The following is a 6000-nucleotide window of genomic DNA, read 5'->3' on the forward strand; positions in this document are numbered from 1 at the left end:
GTGAAAAAATGCAGGAAAAGTGCAGGAAGTCAGGAGACATTAGGCCAGAGGGGATTTTTTTAATTTTAATTTTCTTGAACAGATCAAACAAATGTACAAAGAACAAGATAGCCTCTGGGGCACGTCCCCATCCCTTCTGGTCAGCTTGCTGTGACTCTTAAGGGTTGTAACCTGTTCTGTTCCTGGATGGCAGGGGCAGGCAGATCAGCTGGGGGCTGCTGACACCTGCAGAGGCAGTGTGAACACAGTTGGCATGGCCAGTGGTGTCTGTAGGCATAAATACATGTCTGGGTTCTAACTGAGTGCTGAATCGGGCTGAGGAGACAAAGCACTGAGGAGTAGGTCCAGATTTCAAGGGTATTTAGTGTACTCCTGCTTTTTTATATACATTACATTTTATCTAAAAGTTTACCTCTTGGTGGTTTAGTACAGTTAGTTTTATGAGAGAATTATGAATAGAGTTCTTGGTCATGAATTTTAGATTGAAGTCAAAGCCTGTTTTAGAAGGAGCTCTGATTTATCTTGCTGATTTTGAAAGCAATTATTATTCAATGACATTTCCTAATGCGACTTAGAGCAAATAATATTCCATTATGGCACTGGCAGAACCCCTGTGGTACTATACCCACCTCATTGATCCAAAACTAGAAAGGTTTTCATGGCAAGAACGTGTAGTGGCAGATAAAGAGATAATTTGCCCATAAATGCAAAGGCCACATGGTTCCTGTCCTCTGCCTTCACGCCCAGAACTTTCAGTAGATAAATCACCCACAGGAGGAAGATGTGGGAGTTATAAAAGCAGCTCTCTTGTGTTGCAATTTCTGAGTAACAAGATCAAGCCCAACAAACAAAGCAGAAGGCGTTTGGAGTTTTTATTTTTGCCTTTGTTTTTTTTCCAAAACATCTCCATTTCTTCTTGGGTTTTTTTTATATTTTTATGTGTAGGTGCAGGTACCAATAACACTGTTCTGGATGTATCATAAGAATGGTTGACAGGTGTCTTTGAAAGGGGTCCTGTTTAAAAAAGTAATTGTTAAAAAGTGGTTAAAATGTAGTTTAGAAATCCCTGATAACTGATCCCTAGAGCAATTAAGTGTTCCTGAATCCAGGGCTGGTTATTATGGTGATATCCATAATTATTTGCAAAAGCAGAAACATTATATAATTATTTAATGGACAATAATATCCTAAGATGAATACAGGGATTTCATGGTACTATGTAAAGACATATTAAAATTATAATTAAAATTTCTGTCCTGCTGAAGGTAATATAAGTATTAAGAACTCCTCCTTTTTTTACCAGTGAGACTTTAAAGCTGTGCTGATCCTGTGAAATCAATACAAAGCTGAATCAAAAGGGTTCTTTGTAGTGTCAGTCCCATAAATTAAACTGATCATTTGTACTGTTTGATTAGAATTCTGCTTATTTGAATGTCATTATTATTGATTCTTTTTCAAATCTGGTTTTAATTAAAACATTTCTGTCTCTATTTGTCTCAACAGGCTGCTCTGTGTTGATAATAATTTCTTTATCTTTTTAATAAAGGTTATTCACAGTGGAGCTGGTTTACCTTGGTTAAATTCTAACATGCATTACAAAGTCCAAGGGGTCAGGTGAGAATTTTAATATTCCCTGAAAGACAATATTTGCCATCTGAAATACCTGGAAGAGACAAGGAATTTAGGGAGATGCTTTGCAGAATCCTCCTGGCTGCTGGAGTTTGTGCTGAGATGCTGCTGGAAGTGGTTTCTTTTATCCAGGTAGAGCAAAAGTTCTTTTGTATCTTTTTGTTCTTCCCCCAGGCCCCAGATTTAGGGGTGCAATTGGATAATATGCTTTGGGTGGAATCTGATGAAGAGGATTTAGAAATGGAGAGAACAACTCCCACTGTGTGGCAGCATCTCAGTCCAGCACCTCTTTTCCTGATGTAAAATTATTCACTTAGGCACTGATTCCTCTTACCAGCCACCCCTGCAAAAAAACTCCTTCAGTTTTATTGCCTAAAAACTCTTCAATGATTGTTTGGAGGGCAGCTTGTAGCCTAATTTGAAGGAAATTGCAGTTTATGTGTCCATAAAGAAAGAGCCAGAAACAGAGGTTGTATTTACACTGAACTCCAAAAAAAACAGGTGACCTTATTCCAGCTTGCCACCTAAAATGCCTTTTCCTCAGGTGCTGCCCACAGAAGGTGTGTTCTGCTATTACTCCTCAGCCCGAAGTGCTGAGCTGTGCTCCCCTGCAAGTACAGAGCTGCCTCTGTCTGAGCAATTTTCCTCTTATCTCCCACCCAAGGGTGGGGCGTGCTCGGTTTTCCTGGCTGCCGTCCCCCTCAGGGACCTCATCCCATGGGCATGCTTGGATCACACTCTTAAAGGCAGCACTATGCTTTCCAGAGGATATTTATGGCTGTTTTCTCTCAAAAATGGAGCTGGGAGAAGCAATCCTGCATCCTTTGTCATTAAACTTACAAGAGCAATGTGGTACCTAAGGTTTCATCTCAGTCCATGGCCCTTCAGTTCAACTTGTCCCTCAGGAAATTCCTCATCTCCTCCATGGATTGTGGCAGATTTACATCAAAATATTAATTCTTTCACTCTGCTTCAAGTCTTAACTGGGGAATGCTGAGGATGTTCCTCACTTAGGCTCTTGGCCTCCCAAAGGTATTTTTCTATTTTCTCAGAAAAATATAAATGCATCTTTCTTATATCCTCTTATCCTTGGTGATAGATGAAGAAAAATCAAGTGAAATAATCTTTACTGATTTGTCTGGTCACTAAAGTCAATCTAGTCTGTAAAAAGTAATTTTTCCATAGCAGGTCTGTATTCTCTCTTGGAAGTGACACCTGAAAACACATAAAAATAGATGTGAGAATACACCTTTTAGGGATGGTTTAGGTTCTGGAAATGGTCTAGAACTCTCCCTACTGATTGTTCCATCCTTACAAATATTTACCACTCAAGTCTTATTTACACGATCTGTGTGTTTTATCTGCGGGGTTGTTAGGCTTAGAAGGGTAAATATGTTTATATTTGAGATTTTGATTTTGTGGGGTTTTTTTTCCATTCTAAAAAATATCATGCTCAGCCACCATGTTATCTTTTTGTGCCAATTAATCCAGTTTATTGATTGAAGGTGTTGACACAAAGGTGCCCACTGGAGCTGTTATTCCAGTCTGTGATGAGTTAGAAGAGATTCACTTTAAATGTATTCATAAAATAAAAACAAAGGCATTTTTTTAAGTACTATCCCTTGCTTTTTGGGGGTTTTAATAGCATATAACACCTGAAAAATCCAGCAAAAACTTCCAGAATCCAGTCCTGTGAGGAGATTATTGAGCAAGAACAAGCTAATTATGCAAATAAAGCCCATATTGCCTGCAAGAATTGCTGCACACAGCGATCTGCATGACCTTCATTTTCACTCTGACTCATAATTCCACTTTTGGGAGCAGAACTGTGCACACCAGTTGGATCTCAGTCAGTGAAGGGCTGGGGTTTGCTTACGGGGCTTTTCTGCCCTTTCACAACCGGTTGGATCAGTATCAGCTTTGGTTCATGGTCTGTGGGGTATCCAGAACAACAAACAGGCAGGAGAGGGCAAAAGAGAGACCTCATCAGATCAGGGCATTATCCCAGTGCCCAAAAGTGGAGGCCTGAAGAAAGAAATAAACCCAGCTTCAATAGGGATTAATTAGTGTTTATTTTATTATCCTACATGGGCTGAATCCACAGGGACTTATCCCATGTGGGAAGAGGCAGCTCTGATTTAAAGGGTGGCTCCTCTTGGGAATTACTCATTCCACTTCCACTGATTTATTAGGACCTTTGGAATTGCATCCTCATGCCAGAGGTCCCAAATATTCACTTAACCTTCTTCTGTTCCTCTGGAATGATGAAATAGCCTAAACCCCTTTGACCTGTTGCAACAGTGGATTTACCAGGCTTTGGCTCCTCATGAAGCTCGAAGAGGATTTGTGGGTTTTATTTTTGTCTTTATTTTCTTGTTGATGTGGGTGTTATATCTACACACACCATGACAAAAAAAAAATCAAATAAAAAACTCCACACCAAACCCAAAGCCTCCATAAAAATTGCATATTAAAATATCTATGCCATAAAAACCAAAACCAAACATAATGAAACTTCAAACTAAGATTTCCTGCATTCTGTGGTCAGGGAGAGAGGAGCCAAACAATTTTGGAACATTCTACCTGGGCTTTTTTTAGGGAAATAGATGGGATACAAACTCCAGCTGGGATTTTCTGAGGCTGTGTTTCAACACCCCATTGTGAAGCTCCAGTTTGCTGAATCAGAAATCCATCAGCTGTGCACAGCAATGAGCAAAGTAAAGCAGGCAGGGACTACCCAGCAAAATGCTCATTAAAATTATTTAAATATCAGCTGTGGGACATGAGCTAAAAGTGTGATATTGCAGCACACAAAATTTGCTCAATATAAGTGGTGGTGATGTAAGATTTTTAACCCTAGGATTGAAGTTGCAGGCTTTGGGTGTGTGAGAATGAAAGAGATGCTCTCAGGGTAGTTTTAAACCCTCTTTTATTAACCCATCTCTTCTTTTTATTGCTCCTACCAACTCTTAAATGAAAAAATCCCTTGAGTAAGAAGGTGAGACCTACTGACAGCCTGTGAGGTGAGAGAAAACTCTGCCAATGTGACCATCCATCCAACAGTCCTGAATTCTGTGATCTCTGGAATGAGGTGAAATCCAGTAGTGCCTAAGAATGTAGTAGAAAAAGTACTGAGGAAATTTTTTCCTGACTCAGGGTATTCTTGGGGCTGTAATTTATAGTTTGAGCCTCTCTCTGTGCTCCTCCAATGAAATATATCAACTCCTTTTTGTCCTTTTAATCCTTTCAGTTCCTTGCAGCATGGCCCTGAGTTCTTCATTTTGACTGTTTATATTTAAAAATAGTTGATGATGAAAGGCCCCGTGTTATATCTTTAACCAGCATCTCCTTTTTTTCAGTATAAACTCTTGATTTGCATCCTTGCTACACTCCCCAGTCCAAAATCTGAATATCCCTGGATAGTTTCACTGCCTGTGTGAGTTATCTTGCCACCTCCATCTCTCCCTAATAACACCTTGGGAAGGGATTTACCTCTGGGCTACTCTCTCCAGTTTTGTTACTCCTGGGATTCTGCCACTCTTCCCCCACAAAGCTGGTTTAAAATAAATATTGGGGGGGGGGGGGGATGTCCAGAGTAATATCCAGATTTAGGCAGCTGTGCTTAGTAAAATCTGCTGGTATTTCTTATCATGAATACACCCAGTGACTTACAGAGCAGAGGAGGAGAGATCCCAGCTAATGTCCTGCAAATTTGTTGTCAGTGTGCCAAGATAACAGATATCATGCCAACAAATCCAAGCAGTTGGGTAGTTGGCTTTTCCAGGGAGCTGCACAAGATCCCAGTTCCCCATCCTTGTATTCCTTGTATTATGGTGCCTTTCAGGCCCAACTGCAGTCCTTTCATGTAGCCAGGGCCTCACTGCCCTCACAGGGAAGAATTTCTTACCAATATCCAATCCAAACCCATCCTCTGGCAATTCGAAGCCATTCCCCAGTGTCCAAGGAAATAAAAACCTTCCATTTTTCTCTTAATGAAAACATGGCTTTGGGGAAAAAAAAGGTCTGTGGAATATAATTTGATTTGGTGTTGCTTCTTCAGGGCTGCAATCCCTGTGGAACAGAAGATTCCTGGAAAAGGAATTCTCTCTTGACTAACAAGCTCTTAAATATGACCTCAGATATTAAAAGCAAGTTTGAGGCATAGCTGCCTCCTTCATGCAGTGTTTTATTGTCTGCTGTCACTCTTCAGTTGCATGAACCAGGGTGTGCCTGGTGTTCTTGTCTGAATCTGTAGACAGCAAGATAATCCCTCTTGTCTCTGCAAAGAAAATCTTTTAACAAGTTTCCCACTGGGAGACCTGGAACCTGGCAAGCCCAGAACTCAACTTGGCCTCTGGGTCGCTGCTTGAC

The sequence above is a fragment of the Zonotrichia leucophrys genome, chromosome 5, assembly GCF_028769735.1.
Source record: "Zonotrichia leucophrys gambelii isolate GWCS_2022_RI chromosome 5, RI_Zleu_2.0, whole genome shotgun sequence".
NCBI lineage: Eukaryota > Metazoa > Chordata > Aves > Passeriformes > Passerellidae > Zonotrichia > Zonotrichia leucophrys.